Source organism: Tenrec ecaudatus, chromosome 12, assembly GCF_050624435.1.
Source record: "Tenrec ecaudatus isolate mTenEca1 chromosome 12, mTenEca1.hap1, whole genome shotgun sequence".
NCBI lineage: Eukaryota > Metazoa > Chordata > Mammalia > Afrosoricida > Tenrecidae > Tenrec > Tenrec ecaudatus.
In genome coordinates, this window is record NC_134541.1 from 90783611 (window position 1) to 90805177 (window position 21567).

The following is a 21567-nucleotide window of genomic DNA, read 5'->3' on the forward strand; positions in this document are numbered from 1 at the left end:
AAAATGCAAGGAATTATCTTTCTGGTATTCTCTGCTTTCAGGCAAGGTTGTTCTGTCATCAAAAATGATATCCCTTGTTCCAAGTCTTTTTCTGAATCTGGTCTGAATCTGGCATCTCTCTGTTAATGTACTATTGTTCCCACTTTTGTATGGTCTTTAGCAAAATTTTATTTGCATGTTACATTAATTATATGGTTCTATAATTTGTACATCTTGTTGGGTAAACTTTCTTTGAAATAAGTACAAATATGGATCACGTCCAGGGAGTTGGCCAAGTAGTTGTCTTCCAAATTTCCTGGCAATGAGGATTAAGTGTTTCCAGTGCCTCATTAACCTGTTTAAACATTTCAATAGGTATTCCATCAATCTTCGAGCCTTGTTTTTGACTGATGCTTTCAATTCCGCTTGAACCTAGTCTTTCAGTACCATTTGTTCTTGTTCATATGCAACCTCCTCAAATGGTGGAATAGGTCTTTTGGTACAGTGACTATGTGTATTCTTTCCATTGTGTTTTCATGCTTCCTGATTCATTCCATATTTTCCCTATGGACTCAATATTGCAACTCCAAGCTTGAGATTTTTCTTGAGTTCTTTTAATTTTAGATGTGCTGAACATGTTCTTCTTTGGATTTTTAACTTGAGATCTTTGTAAATTTTCATTAAAATATTTTACTTTGCCTTCTCAAGTTTCCCTTTGAAATTATCTATTCAGCTCTTTGAATTCATTATTTCTTCCATTTGCTCTGGGTACTGTACATTTAAGAGCAAGTTTCAACGTTTATTCTGACAAGCATCCTCATCTTTTCTTTCTCATTTTTAATGACCTTTTTTGCTTTCTTTGTGTATGATTTTCTTCATTTTCTCCCATAGATCATTAGGTCTCTGTCATTAGTGCTCAGAGGTGACTCTCTTCTTAAGATATTTTCAAATTTACATGGAATACCCTCAAGGTCATATTTGGGTGTCATGAACTTGTTTTCTTTTTCTCTGTAGGCTGCCAAAAGAGGGCCAAAGGAGAAGAGCAGTCCTTTCACCCCGGGACACCTCAGACAGGCCAATGAACTTGTTTTAAGTATCTTAAGCTTCAACCAGCACTTACATATTGTTCCACGGTAGGCCACTGGCTTTGTTATTGATCTCCTCCAGCATCTCTTCACACAGATAGAGTCAATTTGATTTCTGTGTATTCCATCTCGAGAAGCCCATTGTATAATTTCCTTTTGTGTTGTCAAAAAAGAGTATTTGCTATGAACAAGTCATTGGTCCTGCAAAATTTTGTCATGTGATCTCCAGATGCTTCCATTAGAAGGCCCATATTTCCAACTACGGCTCCTTCCTCTGTTTCCAACGTTTACATTCCAATTACTACTCATTTCCAATGAGTCTTGATTGCATCTTTGATCAAATTCTGACTCTGGACATTGGTGGAAATCTTCAATTTCATCAGCTATATGGTTGGTGTATAAATATGTATAATAATTGTACTTATTGGATTTGCTTGAAGGTAAAGGATATCCTCCTATCACAGACAATGTATCACAGACAACACTGTCTGTGATTGAACTTAAAATATCCTTTTGGACAATGAATGCAATGCTCTTCTTTTTTATGGTGTCATTCAATAAACAGTAAACCATATGACTTTCTGATTCACCGTGACCAGTCCATTTCTCCCGAGGATATGTATCTTAATGCATTCCACTTCATTTTTGATGGACATAACATTTGTGAGATCTATACTTGTACATTGCAACCTTCCATTATGAATAGATTTTTGAAGCTGTTTCTTCTTGTCTTGATTTTTTTTCTCCATCAGCAGATGAAAATCACGAAGGCTTTTCTCTCACAGGTTTTATACCACTCACCTCACAGGGTTGATTCAACTTTGAGAAAGCAGCTCCTCTTCAATCATATTTCAAGGGCCTTCTGACCCAAGAAACCCATTCTCTGACCCTATTTCTGACAATGCTCTGTCCCCGTTCATTAGACCGACAGTGTTTGACAATCTTTTCATGCAATGTGTGAGGTTTTCTGTGGTTACTTCCTCTGAAGTCGGCACCAATTCCTTCTTCATCATCTCTTCTTAGTCTGAACAATCCACTGAAATCTGTTGACTTGGGTAACCTGCTGGAGTTTGGAACACCAGTGATAGAGATTCCAGCATCAGAACAAAACAGGCGCTACAATGGTACAGCAAATTGGAAGACAAATGGGAGCGTTCCAATTGTTATATCTTTTTAAAACTCCATTTGTCTGTGAAGACTATTGCCTATTATAGATTATTCATTATAATGTTTTCATTGCTACTTTGGATGTAAGATTTTTCTCTTAGGACTGTAGTTTTACCTCTTTCACTCACAATGTTTGTTTTGGTTCAATAGGGATTGCATTAAATTTATAAAAGAATTAGGGAAGATTGACTTTTTATGCTGTAAAGTCATCTTATCCATAAATAGGTATGTATTTCAATGTGTCATTTTGTTTTTTATGACTGCTTTAAAGCAAAGGTTTTATACACTTTTAGTATATCTATTCTTATATATTAAGCATCTTGTTTAGTGGAGATTTTTTTCTATTATTTTTATGCGTATAAAGGGTGGGTAATTTCTGTATATAAATGTAACAGCAGTTTATTTTATTTAGTATGTTACCATTTGTGATATCTTTATTATGAATCCTAATTGAATTTCCATGCATATCATAATAGTCTTTAAAAGTAATAGTGCTTTTAATTATACATATATAATTTTAACAATTATAAAATTTCAAGTAGATTTATTTTTTTCTAATTTATTGGATCATCCAATATTGAGTAGCAATATGGAGACAGGGCACCCATGTCTTATGTTTAATTATCATGAAAAAATACTCACATATTGATGATTATATAAAGTTTAAACAGATATGATGATGGTTACACAATGTGACTAATGCAATCTAAACATTAATGTGTTAAAATATTGGCTTGGAAATTCTGCGGTTTTTTGGTGTTGGTTTTTTAGTTTCTCTACTAAAATAGTAAAATAAAAAAGAATGATTCTGACTTTTGAAGTAATGGTAATATAGATAGTTGGATTTAAAGATAGCTAGATAACTAGGCAACTAGATAACTAGACTTATAGACAGATAGACATATATGATATAGTTATGGATAGGTGATTAATAATGTTAGGTAAATAACCTATTCTATTTCTTGAGAAACTTTGCAATGGTATGTGAAACTTTGGCTCTTTGTTTTCTACTTTCCATCCATATTACAAGACCATTATATTTTTATTACATCTATCAACATGGTATGCAATATTAATGGATTTTTCAATATTGAATAAATATTGCATTGCTACATTACATCCCAATAATGATTAGTTATCTTTTTAAATAAAAGTTCAGATTAAAAAAACAGTTGTTTATTATCTTCGTGTCAATACTCATAAGTGGGATTTATACTTCTGACTAAGATGTAGTAACAAAGTTTTATTTTATCCTTGCCCTTTCACACAATTTTATAATTAGTAAATTATAGAACAATGGTTTTCATGTTATTGAAGACGAGTCAATGAAAACCATGATCTTTAAAAGACAGAAAAATGAAATGAATCATGTAATTCCCCCAGATAATTTCCAAGAAAACATTCTGAAATCACTGACATCTAAGAAGAAAGCAGGCAGAGCCCAGCAGGAGTTTGACACTTGTTGCTTTCTCTTTCCCCCTAGCTCTGCCAGGGAAGCTTCTCCTGGACTTCTGCACTGGTGCCTGTGGGGTTCCAAGGGGAAATGAATGCAAATGATTTCAAAATCCATTATGTGTGTGCTTCAAACACACCCCCACAAATTCCCATGCAAGAAAAACACTTCACACTCTTGAATTATGGCACACTTTGCTTTAGCAAATTTGCTATATTTAGAGGAAGATTCTTACTAACTTACATGGTATTTGGTAAGCAAATGCTCACATCATAGTTCTCTCTGCATTATTATTTCTCTCCAGCCTTTACCTTCATTGTTTGCTAAGCGAACTTATATCTCTGATGGGTTTGAGAAAAGTTACTAATTATTTAATATTTACCCTTATTATCACGGTGGGGATGATAGTTAGCTCTCTAAACCTCCCAGTTGAAATTGGAAGTCCCACACAAATTGACTTTAACAGAATATTAAAATAAATTTAATCTCAAATATAAACAAATAAATAAATTTACTCTCAAAACCTACCATGGTCAAAACAGTCTGGTACTAATACAATAATAGAAGCATCAACCAATAGAACAGAATATAAAACCCAGAAATAAATGCATCCACTTACTCACAACTTATTTTTGAAAAGAGGCCAAAGTAAAGAGATGTCCTCTTCAATAAACGATGCAGGCAAGATCAAACCTCCGTCTGCAGGAGAATGGGACAGGACCCGTGCCTTGCCTCATTCACAAAGACAAACTCAAGATGGATCAGAGACCTACATGCAAATCCCGGAGTTATAGGGATCATCTATGAGAAAACACGGACAAACTTAAGGGCCCTATTGTAGCGCATGCACGTACTATCAAATATAATACAGGAAGCACACACAGTCGAAGGCAAAACTGATGATTGGGACCTATTAAGAAGAAGGCATATGTGAATCTAAAGACTATAAAAATAAAAGACTTTATCAAAAAGGTAAAAAGAGAGTCCCCAGACTGGGAAAACATATTTAGCAATGATATAATGTACAAGGGACTAATTACTAAAATCTATAGAATTCTGCAACACTTCAGTAACAAAAAAGCTGAAAAACAAAAAGCCCTAATACAATGAAAAAAATAAATAAAACAACATTAAAAAAAGAGGAATGTATTGAAAACCGGAATAAATTAAAGTGAGTTAAATAGGAGATCAAATAACACAGTACAGCATTTTAACCTAACTATATTTTCAATAAATCACTGTACAATGCACCCTGTCTCATATCAAGGCTATTAAGATCCCTACTCAATGGCTAGAGGGGTTCCACCAAAGGTTTAATCCAAGTAGGGACTAAAGCAAGTGGAATTTTGTTTTTCACTGTCATCCATAGCCATCTGAAAACTCTAATACCATTCCCCACTAATATTTGTATTTCACTAGTTAAAATTTATAGATTTAAAATCTACATTACTTATAATCTATCCTTACTATCTAGAGGCAGCAACTGGATTAATAATTTCCTAGGAGCATGGGAATGGAGGTTGTAGGGACATGGAGAGCTAGCAAAAATGAGTACAAGAAAGAAGAATGGATTGTGGTGTGACTGCATAACTCGTAACACATAAAAACATGCTCATACTAACGTTCCAAGACATTCACATCAAAACAAGGTGGGCTAACACTTTGCGATTAAAATAGTGGACCAATTGACAAAAACAAACAAACAAAACATAACGTGTTGGAGAGAATGTGGAAGATTGGAACTCTGATACCCCATGGGCTTGTACACATGTGCAGCTCTTGTGGAGAGCACTAAGGTGCTAGCTGAACCACTGGGGACAGAAATCTCACAGGAAATCTCACTGGGGACAGAAATCTCACAAAGACACAGAGACAAAAGAGGAACAGCAGTATGCCCTCCCAAGTTTATCCCAGCACAGTTCACACTAGCAAGAAGTTGGAAACGGCCCAAATGCCCATCAGTAGAAGAATGGCTACAGACTGGTCCACAAAATCCCGCGTCTGGATGATTTGTATGATGCTAGTAGTGGGAGAAGGAGGCCTGCTGGCTGTGTTCGGCTGCTGAGGTGGAAAGGTGGGTTTTGCACGGAAGGTTTACTGCAGTTCTCTTCTGCTGTAAAGAGTAGCTGTGAGTTGAAGCTGACTTCATGGCAGTGGGTTTTTAAAAGTGTGAAACAGAGTTAGCAGGCACTGAAAAAAGACACTCAACTATTGACTGAAAGATTTAAGTTTCAATTATTCAGAGGCACCACAGGAGACAAGCAGATGACCTGTTTCCAAAAGATTAAAGCCTTGAAAAATTTATGGAGCACTTCTACTGTGCATGTGGGATTGCCATCTCTCAAAATCTACTAAAAGGAAACCAACAAGAAGAATATAATGGGTCTTGATTAAGGTTTATCAACCTTTTTAATCTTTAAACAGCAGTTTATAGCCCTTAGGATAAAAAAATAATTGCACAGATTAGAATCATAGAACAAATGTCTAATTATCAGAGCTTTTGTTTTTTCTCCATTATAAGAAATAAAGAATGCTAGTAATTTCTGATTAGATACAGAAAACATAGCTATATAATCAATCTTGATTTACCATTGTATTAAAGGCTTTATGTTGTTGGTGGTAGGGATAAACCCTATGCATAACCTAACGAAATGTGTTTCTAGTCCTGCACCATTCTCACAATAGCAGGTAAACATATTTGAACAGTATTACAGCCAATAAATCAATTTCACTCAATGAAAATCTTCCTCGTTGTCACTGGTCACTGGCCCTACACTCCTTCACCAAGAATGACGTCCTTCTTGAGACATTATCCCTCCAGACAATAAATCTGAAGTAAGTGAACTAATGCCTTATTATTTATTATTATTATGATTATTATCGTTGGTATTGGCAAGCACTCTGTGTCTGTTTTCTCCAAGAAAGATGACTACTTCTTTTGGCAGCCCATAATTTATGTATGGAGCTCTTTCTTTTTAAACCTTTTGTTTTTAAGAAATATATTTTAGAATGTTTATTCAACAATTCAAACATATTTTATTTAAACTCATCCATTTCAGTCGTTTCAATGCACCACCACTTATACCACATTCTCATTTTATTTTCTCTTTCTATCCCCCTCTGTTCTTTGGTAAATTCTGCCCCTTTGATCTTACATAATTGGTTACTGTAGCACTGAGGTGAGTTCAGTCCTTACCTGAACAGTGATTCAGGACTATAGCCTTGGAAGTCCCTCCAATTTCTATCTCATCACAAAGCCTGGTCTTTATAATTGAGTATTCTTCCAAATGTTCTTGTACTAGATCCAGGTCTTTCTAATGAGCTCATTTTCCCATTGGTTGCTCATAGTAGCAATACTATCTGGTTCCTCTGGGCTCAGGGTTACTGAGACTGCTGTTTGAATGGCCCGTCATTCTGCTGAACTAATTGTTTTCATGTGTCTTTGGATTTTCATCACTCTTCTTGACTCCACATGTAGTGAGACTAAGATTGCAACTTTGAAGGCTGCTCGTTGGATGCTGTAGTTCCACTCATTAAGATATGGTGTCAAATATTTTAATTGAGGACTATGCTATACTACTTGACCTTGATGTCCCCAGAGCCGAGGGTCCTGAGCCACAGGCTCAGTGACTCATTACCTCAAGATTTTTGGTTATGTCTAGTAAATTTGCATAACTTTGCACTTTGAATGCTCCACTATATTAATGGATACCATTGCAGAAAAAGTAAGTACACACCTACAAATAGCCTCTATCAAATCTCCTACTCTAGGAGGGTATTTATCCAAGCAACTGCTTTAGTAGTTCACCACCATTGCAAGAGTGTGTACATACTTACCATTTCCTTCTTCCTTCACACATAGTAACCATTAAATTAAACCATAAAAGTGTTTTCCTCAGTTGATTATTGTCTATTGTTATTCTCCATCCCAATAACTCTCCTTAATTTTTCTTCTAAAGTTGGCAGAGTTTTCAAATTTTCAATATAGCTAAAGTGTGCTAATTTCACTGTCGTATTTGAGGGACTGTTTTGCTGGGTATATGAATTTTGCATTGGAAATATTTTCTTTCAATTTTGTGTGTATATATATATATATATATATATATATATATATATATATATATATATAATCTTATTGTAACCTTGTCTGAATTATTTCTGCTGAGAAATCATGGCTTAGTCTAATTGATTCCCTTTCATATACAACTTATTTTTCCCAAGGTTTTCACAGGAGTTTTTACTTGTCTTTAATTTTTGAAACTTGGATGATAAGATATCTTGGTAATTTTCTGTTTGGATCTCTCCTGTTTGAGTTTCACTCAGTTTCTTGAATGAATACTTTCTCATCTTTCACAATCTTAGGGAAGTTTCTTTAATGCATCTTTGATAATTTTCTCTACATCTTTTGGCTCTTCCTGATCTGGAGTCCTAATCACAAAATATTTGACTAATCTTGGTGATATTCTACCTGATCCTTGGGCTTTATTTGGGTATTTTGTTCTTTTATCTAATTATTCCACTAGCAGTGTAGCATTTAGAGTTTTGTCTTCAAGGCACTAATTTGTCCTTCCACCGATTCAGTTCTTCTCCTTTGCTCCTTCAATACACAACCCGTTGTAAAATCTTACCATCAATCATCTGAATTTTAATTTGCTGTTTTTGAACAGATTATAATTGTTCATCTTTTTCTAATTTGTTATTGTTATGTTTTCCTGAATTCCTCTAAAGTTTTTCTGTGTTTTCCTTAATTTGTTTACAGAATTCCAGGCAAGACGATCATGATAAGCAGAGAAACAACAAAGGATGAAACCATTTTTTCATATGAGGAAAATTCCCCATGACATCACAGTTAAAAAAGCATAAACAGAATTCCAAACCTATGCTCCATACTTAAATTTTAAGTACATGAATGTACCCAAAGAAATATGAAAAAAAGGATAAAAGTTTATAAATATACCGAGAGTTTCCCTATAAAATGGCACTATTTATGGTAAAGTAGAAGGGTAGTGAAAAGGAGGAATCCTTCAACAAGTTGGATTTACTCAGTGGCTATAACAATGGGCTTAAACATGGCAATTATTGTGAGGATGGCACTGGACCATGCCATGGAGAGTTTCACTCTGTTACACATAGGATCGCTAGGAGTTAAAACTGACTGGATGGTACCTTAAAGAACAGATGTTAGTGTTTTGAAATATTATTATATGGAAAAGTGTTTTAGCAAGTTATATTTGCTGTCAATAATGTTTAATGTTTTTTTCTAACTTAGTACTATGCCACTATGAAAAACATCCAAGAGAGGAAAGATGACCTTTATGTTTTAACGAAGGACAGAACGAAGTAAAAATAAATAAATCGAAAAATAGTTAGGATAGAATATTAAAGTGAATGCAAAAATGAAAAGATTATAAGAAAGAGATGAAGAAATTTATCAATTGTAACTTTAAACAGTCTTCATTATCTTGTTACAAAAATCAAGAAAATTGACTTATTGCAGTAAAAAAATAAATATTCTGGCTTTAAAAAGAAATGAGAATGTAAACCAATTATTTATAGGTAAAATGAGAAACACAAAATATTTAAAGTAAAAATCTCACTAGATTAGAGTCAGATAAAATGGTATTTCATTATATATATGCTAAAATAATTTGAAGACTATTTGTGGAAGTTAATCATCAGAATGGATAGGGAAGGAAAATATATTAGAAAATAACATGTTCTAACTTGAATATTGGCATAAATATCAATTAAATATCTTTGTAAGAAAACTCAATAAGGAACACGGAGCATGAAAGAAAACTATCATTATTTTAGAGTTATTTATATTGCAGTGTATAAACTACACTGATAAAGATAGAATAACTTTGGGTTATTCAATTTTCTGTCCATCTCACATCTATTTATCTAAACTTAGACATATTGCATTTTTAAAAAAATTTGAGATAGATGCAGGGTGTGTATAATTTACTTTCTTCTATTTTTATTCTTTCATATCAACTTTGATTTACTAATTTAATTTTACTTGTATTGAAAAATTAGTTTTACACTGCATAAAGTAATTTATAGTAATTGAATATACTGGGATGAATGCAGGTCTTTCTAGGTAGCTAAGTTAGGAGATTGCCTACCTTTCTAAAATTGACTGTACTCAATTTTAAGAAGTGTTATATAAATTCTCGATTTAAGATTCAGGATAAAGCACATTGTCAAGAATAATGTACTGTACAAAACAAATACAATTTAAGAGAAAGCCATCAAATATCCATGTACATTTTCAAAAGTAGAAATGACAGATTTCATTATCATGAGCAGAAAATATTTTTAAATTAAGTCATTAATTTCTAGGAGTAAAGAGGACTAGAAGTACTTACTTATGAAGATTAAAGGATACAGCCCGCCATAATGATTGTACCATTTGGACTTAGTTTTCTAAAAAAACAAAACCAGTGCCATCCAGGAAGCTTCAGCCCAGCCCAATCCTACTCAAGATTGTGGGTCAGATGTTAGCTGATGGTCCTGCAAAGGCACACAACTGCTAGTGGATGAGCAGGAAGGCAAAGGAGGAAGTGTGGAAATCACAGGCTAATGGGTGAAGAGAAGTTTGGATCTAAGTTTTACAAAAACATGGCAAGGAAGCTACAGTTTCCGGGGTCATTGCACCACATGTGTCACCAGCCCCAGGAATGAGACATGCAACCCAGTTAAGCAGGAAAGTGAAGGGTGTGTGTGTGTGTGTGTGTGTGTGTGTGTGTGTGTGTGTGTGTGTGAGAGAGAGAGAGAGAGAGAGTCTGAAAAGCCTCTCATAGAAAGCCACACCCTCAAGGAAGTATCATCAGGTTGTGACTTGATTAATAGGTTAGACTCCAGTCCTATTGTCACTCAGGTTCATCAAGTTGATATGCTGAAAATGTAACCCTCACAGACCTCAATATAAGGAAAATTAAAATTCGCACAACTGGAGCTGTAAGCAACATGATAATCGACAGAGAAAAGATGATGTCATCAAGCATTTTGGGTTACTTTGGTCCCAAAGGCCATGGAAGCCACAGTCAGAAAACCAAAGGACAGGTGATCAAATTTACCGGAAAAGATCCCTTTACAGTGTGTCAGTTTGCCATACTGTGCTGGCTCATCTATTGGTGCAACTCTGCCAGTCATGTCACCAGTATTTCAAACACTTGCAAGGTCACTTAACTTGAACAGATTTTAGTTGAGCTCCCAAAATAAGAACAAATTGCAAGGAAGAAAAATCTGACCGTAATGATGTGGTTGGAATAAAGTTTGGGGACTTTCATTTGCTGATTGGAAATGACTCAAAATGAGATGAAACTGTGTATTATTAATTAGAACATAGAATGTGCAAATTATGGCTCTAGGGAAACTTGAAGTCATTAAAAATCAAATAGAACACATAAAATGGATATGATAGGTAAGAGTGAGCTCAAACTGATTGGAAGTGGCCCTTCTCTATCAGACATTCATTTATCGTGCCAGGAATGAGAAATTCAGGAGAAATGGTGCAGTACTCATCATCAAAAGGACCATTTCAAGGCTGATCTTGAAGAGTTATAGAAGAATATCAGTTAATAAAAGAAGAGATTCTGCCAAAAAAATGAATGCCCTCCATGAGATTGGTGGACACAGTGGCATCAGCCACAATGGTTTCAGACGTAACGAAAATCATGAAGATGGCACAGCACCGGGCCATGTTAGGAGAAAATAGGATTGCAAAGAGTTGGAGTTTTCTCAGTGCCACTTGGAAAGTGTGAAAATGTAAATTATGGATTGGTGCTAAGGGAATTTGAAGTAAAAGACAAAAATAATCTGCATCAAATATCCCTCATCAACAATATTCCTATAGTTTGAGACTGTCTTTTGACAAAGGTAAAAATCTAGTATTCTAAAATAACTCAGTCTGTCAGCTAAGCAAACTTAAAAGTAAGCACATTTTTTAGTAACAAGCACACCTCAAGCTCATACTTTGTTTATTATATAATCTTTTAATATAAGGAACCTGGGATCCTTGGAGCTAGAAGTATAAAAGATAAGTATGTTGTGCCATAAAGATATCAATTATTTTAGAAATAAAATGATAGGGATATGTTAAAAAGACATCATCTGCACTCGGTGTCATTGCATGGGTTGTGTGAGTCTGAAGAAGAATTTATAGAATGCTATTGGAATTTGGGTCTAATATCAGACTTGTAGACTGATCTGGACAGGGCAATGGTGTTTTCCCAGTATATAATTGCTCTTTTATATAAAGTTCTTTCTTATACACATATGAGTGTCAGTGAATTTGTTTATCTAGTCAACCAGAACTAACATATTACGGTACCTGGGGAGTCGGGTGATAGAGAAACACATCATGAAAATGGAGACTAGATGTTCATTTGACCTCTGCCCCATAGTAGTTTTTCTTTTTTGGCTAGCCAGAGGTCAAATATGGCCTTGTAGATTACTGGGTTGTTTTCTGGAAAGAATATGGGAATTTAAAGTTTTGATTTCTAGAAATTGTCTTCGGTTAATCTTGTCTGAAATTGTGTAAATGATTTTGATAAATGTGAATCTTGAGCTCAGGTGGCAACATCACCTCTGAACCTCTGTGTTTAGTGAGAATGGCTGACAGAAAGTCTAGCCCTGGCTTGATTCAGTCAGAGGCCGAAAGCTATACTTTGTATCAATGGAATAGTTTAGGTAATCATTAAGGTATATTAAGATAAGGATATAATTTGATTATTGTTATTTTTTTAATCAAAGGGGCTCCTACAGTTCTTATCGCAATCCATACACACATCCATTGTGTCAAGTACATGTGTACATTTGTTGCCATCATTCTCAAAACATTTTCTTTCTACTTGAGACTTTAATATTGGTTCCTCCTTTCCCCCCTCCCTACTCACACCCCTCCCTCATGAACCCAAACCCTTCATAATTCATAAATTATTATTATTTTGTCATATGTTACACTGTCCGATGTCTCCCCACACCCTCCTCTCTGCTGTCCATCCCCCAGGGAGGAGGCTATATGTAGATTCTATTGAGTGTTTTAAGATTGAGTTTAGGATAAGGTTCTACTAGGTTTATACTGTTTTCTTCTGACTATTGCTATTGTTGACTATTGTTATGATTGATAGAAATGACTATTGGGAAGTAAAAATAAAGAGTTTGTAAGACTACTTGTCTTCAGCCATTAAATTGGAATTTAAATGGGTTAGCACATGCCTGCAAAGAAGGCTCTAAAAGGATCAGCCCCAACCAGCGTCTTGAGTGCTCAGGACATTCAAAGGTATAGAGACTTGCTTTGGGATGATTGACAGACTGAATAAAAAAGAATTATTTTTCATATTGAATTTTGAAATAGTGGTTTGCTCCTAAAGGCTCGAAAAATTTGGTACATGGAAGGAACTCTCTGCTCTAGAACTGAATTGTTAAAGGGAATCTGTGGGCAGTCTGAAATGCTTGCTAGGTGACCACCTGAATACACTTTTTCAGTGGAAGTGAGATAAATGCAACAATAAAGGGATGGGTTGATTTTGGCCTCTAAACCCATGTACCTGATTCACAGGGGCTAGAGGAGAAAAGGAGAGCAGATTGATTGGTCCAAAGCTCATGACTTAACACAAGAGGGCAAGGGTTGTTGAGAATTTGTGATGGGGTCCACGGCCTAAAGGCAAGACAGTCAATAGGCACCCTAGTGAGGCACCCACATTGAGTTGACCAGAACCCAACCAGATGAAGAAAAGACTTTTTAGCCTGTGAACTGGTGCATATTGCTGCTTCCTTTATGGACGGCCTGTCCTGATTTGACTGCTTATGGATGGAGACTTCACCATGTCCAATTTGAATGAAAATTCTTCACATCAAAGATTAGATTGTCTCCTTAGAGAACTGGGTTGATGTAAGTGGGCAGTAAAGAAATTGGGTACCAAAAATGGTGAGGATAAAGGCATGAAGTAGCTGGATTCCAAGATTTTGTAGTTGGGGGAATGTGTTCATAGGAATATGGCACAGGTGTTCACATAAGTATAGGATATTTTAGTTTTGTTCACTTATGGAATGTTATGTTTAAATGAGGGTGGTACATTTTTAAATTGTATGCATTTAAGTTTTATCCTGTTAGGTACAGATATTATTATTGTTTGTTTGAAAATTATATATGGCTAAAGAGTTGTGTGAAAGTATCAATTAACAAGGGGTGCTCTGTGGTAGTTACCCAATCTGATGTCAACTTGAGACTATTAAGAGTGAAGGAGTGGAGTTTAATGAATCAGGTTGCAGCTTCATGACCTCATTTGGTGGTACCACGGAGATAAATAGTTCACTGGAGGCCAGACCCACACTCACTCGCTGACTCATCTCCTGCTGACAAGACACATGGAGCTACATTGATGGAGCTAGATCCCTGGGTCTGGAGGAGTCACGTGGAGACCCTTGCCTATGCTGAGATGCTTCAACTGCCACTGGATTCACAAGACTTCCCACCCACCCACCTGTGACCTTCCTGCATTTGGTGTCATTGCATGGGTTGTGTGAGTCTTTAGAGGAATTTCTAGACTGGTATTGGACATATGGACTAATTAGACTTATGGACTTGATCTGGATAGGGCTGGGGTGTTTTCTCAATATATAATTGCTCTTTTATAAAAAGCTATTTCTTATACACATATGAGTGTCTATAAATTTGTTTCTCTGGTCAACCTGGACTAACACATAAACTAACTTTGGAATATGATTTAAAGCAAGCATCCTCAAACTATAGCCTGTGGGCCACATGTGGCCCACCGAGGACATTTATCCAGCCTGCTGGATGTTGTTGCCCCGTTTTGTCTTTACTTCAAAATAAGATATGAGCAGTGTGCATAGGAATTTGTTCATAGTTTTTTTTCTAAACTATAGTCCAGCCCTCCAACAGATCTGACTGAGGGACAGTGATCTGGACCCCTGTTTAAAAAGTTTGAGGACCCCTGATTTAAAGTGTCAAATAAGTATCCATGGTTTCATATTGATATAAATATATGATTGAATAAATAAGTAAAACTTGGGGTAAATAGCATGTAGAAAAGATTCAGGTAAGTTATTTAGATCCTCTCTTCTCTGGAAGGCAGATGAGGATGATGCACAGTGAGAGAAGACATATGAAAAGAAGAGGGCTAAGAAGTTATTGGTTAATTTAGTTAAATGGTTTCATTTAGATGCCTCAGCCAAATGATCAAGGTTAAAATCAAAAGTTATAAGTAGTGCAAATGCTATGATCCCTTGATGTGAAGCAATATGATGTAATCATACTTTGCCTCTATGACAATCTTCTCAAAACCTGGAAGGAAAGATTGACCTTTGTGACCATTTTCTCAAACTCCAGAGTCTAATCATGAAAAATAATTTAGATACATTAGAACTGAAGGGCATTCTATAAAATATTTTTCCCAGTAGTCCTCAAAACTGTCAAGGTCATGAAAAGAGGGCAGTGGAGAAGTCTGATAATGTGTTAGGCCAACAAGGAGGCTCAAGACACATGGACATTAATGGGATTCTGGAACAGGAAAATGATATTCAATTAAAGCAATAAATGAAATATGCTGGGGTAAACTGAAGCTGAATTTCACAAACTCAATGACTCCAATAGAAATGGAAGTCACTAAAAGAAATTAAATCTGATAATAGTATGAGAACAGGATGGAGAAAACCAGTGGAGGGTGAAATACCGAGGCTTAATGATGAAAAGGTTAGAATTAAAATTACTGCTAAGGATATGTAGGATGATTTTTTAACCAATTAACAGTAGCTGAGTGCTATAATAAGGCTTTAAAACAGAATTACATTAAATGGTTTATCAAGTACATTGAGAACTTGCATTATATACTCTATGGGGCATACATTATAGACCCCTAGTTAGAAAAAGGGCTTTCATTATTTTTAAATGCTTTCTTTTTTAGAGGTGGAAGGAGAAACTACTTAATCACATTTGAAAGATTCAGACTTATGCTGATTTACTTTGTCTCTTTTCAGTTACATTACTTCATCAGGGAAAGAAATCAAGCAGCAGGTTTGTAAAGACATTAAAGGGAAACTGCTGCTACTTAAAAGACACTACCTGAGGAGGACCACTGAGATTCCAGCTGGTAAGAGAGGGTTGAGACAAGTATACACACTTCCACTTTATTAGGTAAATGTAGCAATCTACACTTAGGTGTGAGTATAAATCATTTTTGCTGTGTTCAAAGAGGAGAATAAAGATGATGGAATACTGTTGCCTTTAACTATATTTATACATTTTTTTCCTACATACTTTGTAATTTTCTCCAGCCCAGTTACCTAATAGAATCTTTGTTAATGACAGCAAAACTCTCTGGACAGCTTTTGTTTACTGGGTAAGTGACTCATGTAAATGGCTGTAAATATTTACGGATACATGAAAAACATATTATATCATACTTAAATTACTAGGATTCATTGTCCTCTTAAAAATTTAGGCAAATCAAACCCGCAGCCTAAGCAGCCATTGCTGGCTCTGCCTGCAGTGTGTCTGCAGTAAGTTTAGCCACCTGTGGTTGCAGGGGCTCTCCACACCATTGCCTGACACCCCCACCATTGCCTGACACCTGTGCAGTAGCTGCATCTCCTCCAGCCACCATGTGAAACCCCTGCCCATGGCAGAGGTGACCGATTTTGTGCCCATGCAATGCCCGCAGATCTGACAGCTGCCCCCCTGGTGCTCAGCACCCCCATGCTGTGGCACTGGGGCATTTCCTACTATTGCACAACAACCTGACCCATAGCAACAAGGCATACCTCATATTTTCCAGCACCTTTGCCCACAGCAACAAGGCTTTACCCATGGTAACCTGGCACCTTCACCAGTAGCAGTAGGGCTTTTCCTACTATTGCCTGACACCTCCTCCCATGGAGAGGGGCATTTCCTGCCTTCAAGCAGCATTCCCACCCATGGCAGAGGTCTCTTCCCATGGTAGCCGGGAACCTCCACCAGCAGCAGCAGGGCTTTTCCTGCCTTTGATTAGTATCCCCTGCCATGGCAGTAGGCTTCCCGTACAATTGTCCCCCCCCCCCCCCACACACACACAAAGCTACACTCTCTGCCACAAGCACCCTGGCTGTGTGCCCTGAGAGGCCCACCACACCTACCCTCTAAATAGGGGATCCTTGTGTTTTTAAAGAGAGTAAAACCCTAGTTAAATAAAGAAGTAGCCCAACCCTTTCAGAGCAGTTGTCTTTAAGTACCTTGAAAAAGCATCCCTAACAGTCACAAAAGGAGAGATGCCAGGGATCTTTGACTCCCTGGAAAATGGCACCAACCTCGTCCAAAATGACATGCAGACAACAACCACCCACAACAACAACAGAAAAAATGAGAAACTAAATGTATTGCCAGAGGAAGTCCTGAATTTAGTGACGTGTATAGAAAATGCAAGAGTTGAGCTACTACAAACAGAAATCTTCAGAATGCTGCTTGGAGCCATAAAAGAAATGAGGGAAGCATTACAGAAAAAGGATGAAATCATGAATGAGATAAAAGCCATACACCAATGGGAAGTACATGAGTTAAGGGATGAGGTATCAAAATCAAATAACAAATAAACAGGTCTCAAAACAGATTAGAAGAAGCCGATAATCATACCCACGACCTTGAGAATAACCAGGCAGACTCCAAAAACCTAAAAGTCTGTCAAACAAGATAATCAAAGAAACTGAAGAACACCTGAGAACCATGTCAAATGCTATATAGAGGAACAACATTAGAATAATTGGACTCCCATAACAAATAAATCAATGGTAAAAATAGCAAGGGAATTCCTATAAGAAAATTTCCCCAGCTTAAAGAATGAGAATCAGACAATGATCCAGGAAGCAGAGAGGACACAAACTAGACTGAATCCAAGAAAGAATTATCCAAAGCATATAATAGTTAATTTTGAGGAAAAGGAGAAAGTTATGAGATCAGCTAGGGAAAAAAATGGCAGTCAACTATAAAGATACACAAATAAGAATATGCTCAGACTTATCAGCGGGCACCATGAAGAAAGAGAAGAGAGTGGAGTAAAATCTTCTGAAAGTTGAAAGACAAGAATGCAAACCCAAGAATCCTCTATCCAGCCAGATTATCTATCAAGATAGATGGCAAAGTAAGAGTCTTCCTGAATAAACTCACAGTATACATTACAAGAAACTCAGTATTAATAAAAAAAAATCATTGCCAACCCAGTGTGATCAGCAGAACATCATTCACTGAGCACCAACACATGTGGAGGAGACCGCCACATAGGAACCCTCCAGTCAGAGGTCAACACATTGAAAACAACCCCCAATATAACATGGCCTCAATTTTAAAAAGAAGGCAAGAATGAACTACACACTCATTCACACAATGCACTAAGAAGGGAGGCAGGAAAGACCCACCATAAAAGTTACAAGATGACATCACAGAGTACACTGATGGATATTATAACTCTGAATATCAGTGAGCTGAACTCACCCATTAAAAGACAGACTTAGTGGAACTGCTTAGAAAATACAATCAGTGCTGTTTACAAGAGACATATCTCAAGCTTATAGACAGAATAGGCTGGGAATCAAAGGCTGGGGGAAAATATACCAAATAAACCACAATTTTAAAAGAACAGGGTTTTCAATTTTAATCACTGACAAAATTTATTTCAGGGGCACAAGTCACAAACAGAAATAAGAAGAAGCACTATATAATGCTCAAGTGATCAGTAGACCAAGAACCAATGAGTATCATAAACATTTATGCACCCAGTGAGAGACCTGAAAATTTCTTAGTCAAATGCTCCAAAAGATGAAAAAGGAAATCTTATGTTCAATAATCATAGTACATGATTTTAAAACATCTATCACTGAGAAAGATAAATCAAAAGAAATAAGCTTAATAACTAAGCTGCAGAATTAAACTCTACAATTAGGCAACTCAACGTGACAGACATTTTCTGAGAACTCAAGTCCATATGGCAAATATTCAAAGATAGACCACATGCTGGGACACAGGTCAAGTCTATGTTAATTCAAGCACATAGAAGTCATTCAGACTTTCCTCTTGGAACACTTAATCCTCCTTTTGTTGATTTTCAACCTTATGGCAAACAAGTGTAAACAATTGGAAGGTGAATAACACTCTACTGTGAAATGAGTGGGAATTGGCCCAGATCAGGGATGAAATCAAAATTTCTGTAAACCATTGAGAATGAGAATATGCCACACCAAAACTTTTGGGATACAACAATGGCAGTTATCAGAGGAAGTTTGAGAGGGATGAATGCACACATTAAAAAGGATAAGAGACTTATGATTATTACACTGACAAAAAACCTCTAGCAATTAGAGAAGAGTCAACATGACAATCTTGCAACTATCAAAAGAAAAGAAATAATAAAAATTTGAGCAGAAATAAATGAGTGGGAAAATAAAACAAAAAAAAGAATCAATGCAACAAAAAACTGGTTCTTTGAAAGAATTAACAGAATCGATAGACTGCTGGCAAATCTAAGCAAAGGAAGAAAGGAACAAATATCAATGATTAGGATGAGAAATGAAACAGGGGAAATTACAATAGACCCTAATGAAATTAAAAGGCTTATTACAGAATACTTCAATTATTTCAACAACTTGGAAGACATGGAAAAAATGCATGGCAAAGCAATCCTTCCCTAGACTATCCTAGATGGACGTAAAGCAACTCAACAGATATATAGCAATGGAGGAAATAGACAAAGTTATCAAGGAAATACCAACAAAAATCCCCAGGCATGATGGTTTCACAGGAGATTTCTACTAAGCATTCAGGGCGGTTCTGACATTAATCCTACACAAACTCTTTCAGAGCACAGAGAAAGATGGAAAACTCCCAAAGTCTTTCTGTGAATCTAGTATAACACTGATTCTTGAAGGAGGCAAGAATTTAGTACTATAGCCCGATATGTCTAATGGCCACTGGTGCAAAAACCCTTAACAAAACTATGGCCAATATAATACAAAATTTTATGAAACACATAATTCACCATGACCAAGTGTAATTCCTTCCAGGGATGCAAGGATTGCTCAACATCCCAAAGTCTATAAGCATTATTCAGCACATTGATATGGAAAATGATTAAAAAACAACAACATCTAAGACCCATTCCTGTTTAAACACTCAAAAAGACAGGAAAGGAAGGAAAATTCCTCAATGTAATACAAGCTATATATGAAAAGCCGACAACCACGTGGTAGTCAGTGGGAAAAGACTAAAATAATCCCACTGAAACAGGGAACCAGACCGGATGGCCTTTGTCCCAAATTCATTTAACTTTGTACTGGCAAACATAACTAACAACATAAGGCAAAGAAAAGATATCAATGGTATTTGTCTGGGGAAAGAAAAGGTGAAATGATCATTAGTTGCAGATGATATGATTTTATATATGAAAAATTCCAAAAGCTCCACAAGAGGAGTGCTGGAAGTGACAGAAGAATATTGAAGAGTGGCAGGATACAAGATAGAGAAACAGAAGTCTGTTGTACTACTATATACATTGGACAAATCCACAGAAGGGAAGGTGAAAAAGGTAGTATCCTTCACACTAGCCCAACACAAATGGAAATACCTAAGGATATACCTAATAAAACCCCTAAAAGATTTATATGAGGAGAACTACAGAACACTATTACAAGAAACAAAAAGTGACCTCCAAAAATGGAAGGCTATCCCATGCTCATGGATCAGCAGATATAATATTGTAAAAATGTCAGTCTGGACCAAGGTACTTTACAAGTTTAATGCTATCCCGATACAAATTCCAACATCCTTCTTCAAAGAATTGGAAAATCTGGCTACCAATTTTATATGGAGAGGGAAGAAGTCCAGAATTAGCAGAGACCTGCTCAAGAAGAAGGACAGAGTCATGGGCTTGCTTTACTTGACTTCAGCAACTACTATACAGCCACAGTGGTCAAAATAAGGTAGTACTGGTACAATGGTAGATACTCAGACAAGTGAAAAATAACTTAAAACCCAGAAAGGAAATCATCAGGAGAGAGACAACTGATCTTTGATAAGGACCAATAAAATATTAAATGGGAAGTGGATGTCCTTTTCAACAAGTGGTGCTGGAAAAAATGGATATCTACTTGCAGAAAATTGAAGAAAGATCCTTACCTCACTCTGTGCACAAAAATAAACTCAAGGTGGATCACAAACCTAATTGGGACAAATCTAGGAGCTTTGGTGCAAGAAATACATAGGTTATTGGAAAGAGGGAAGGACACAAGCATAGAGGAAGCACATATTGACAAATGGGATATAGTGGAGATATAACACCTGTGTATATTGAAAGACTTAGTCAAGTGAGTAATAAGAGAGCCCACCCACTCAGAAAACATTTTTAGTAATGACACACCAGCCTTTACTAAAATCTACAATTCTCTGCTGGTCAACAATAAGACAAAAACAAATAACCCATCGAGGAGATGGGGAATAGACTAGAACAGAATTTTCACAAGGGCAGAAATTCAAATGGCCAGCATACATATGAGAAAAACTACCTGATCATTAGCCATAAGGGAAATGCAAATTAAAACAATTATCAGATACCACCTAATACCCTCAAAGATAGACCAATTCAAAGAAACAGAAAGCATTAAGTGTTGGAGTCAATGGGGTAAGATATGAACTGTCATGCCCTGGTGGTGGTCCTGTAGATATGTGCAGTCATTATGAAAATCAATATGGCGATGCTAAAAAATGGAAATTGAGCTACCATATAACCCAGCAGTCCCCCTACTGGGCATTTACCTAGAAGCAGTAAGAAACAGACCACGACCACACATCTGTTCTCCAATGTTCATCACAGCGCAGTTCATAATCACAAAGAT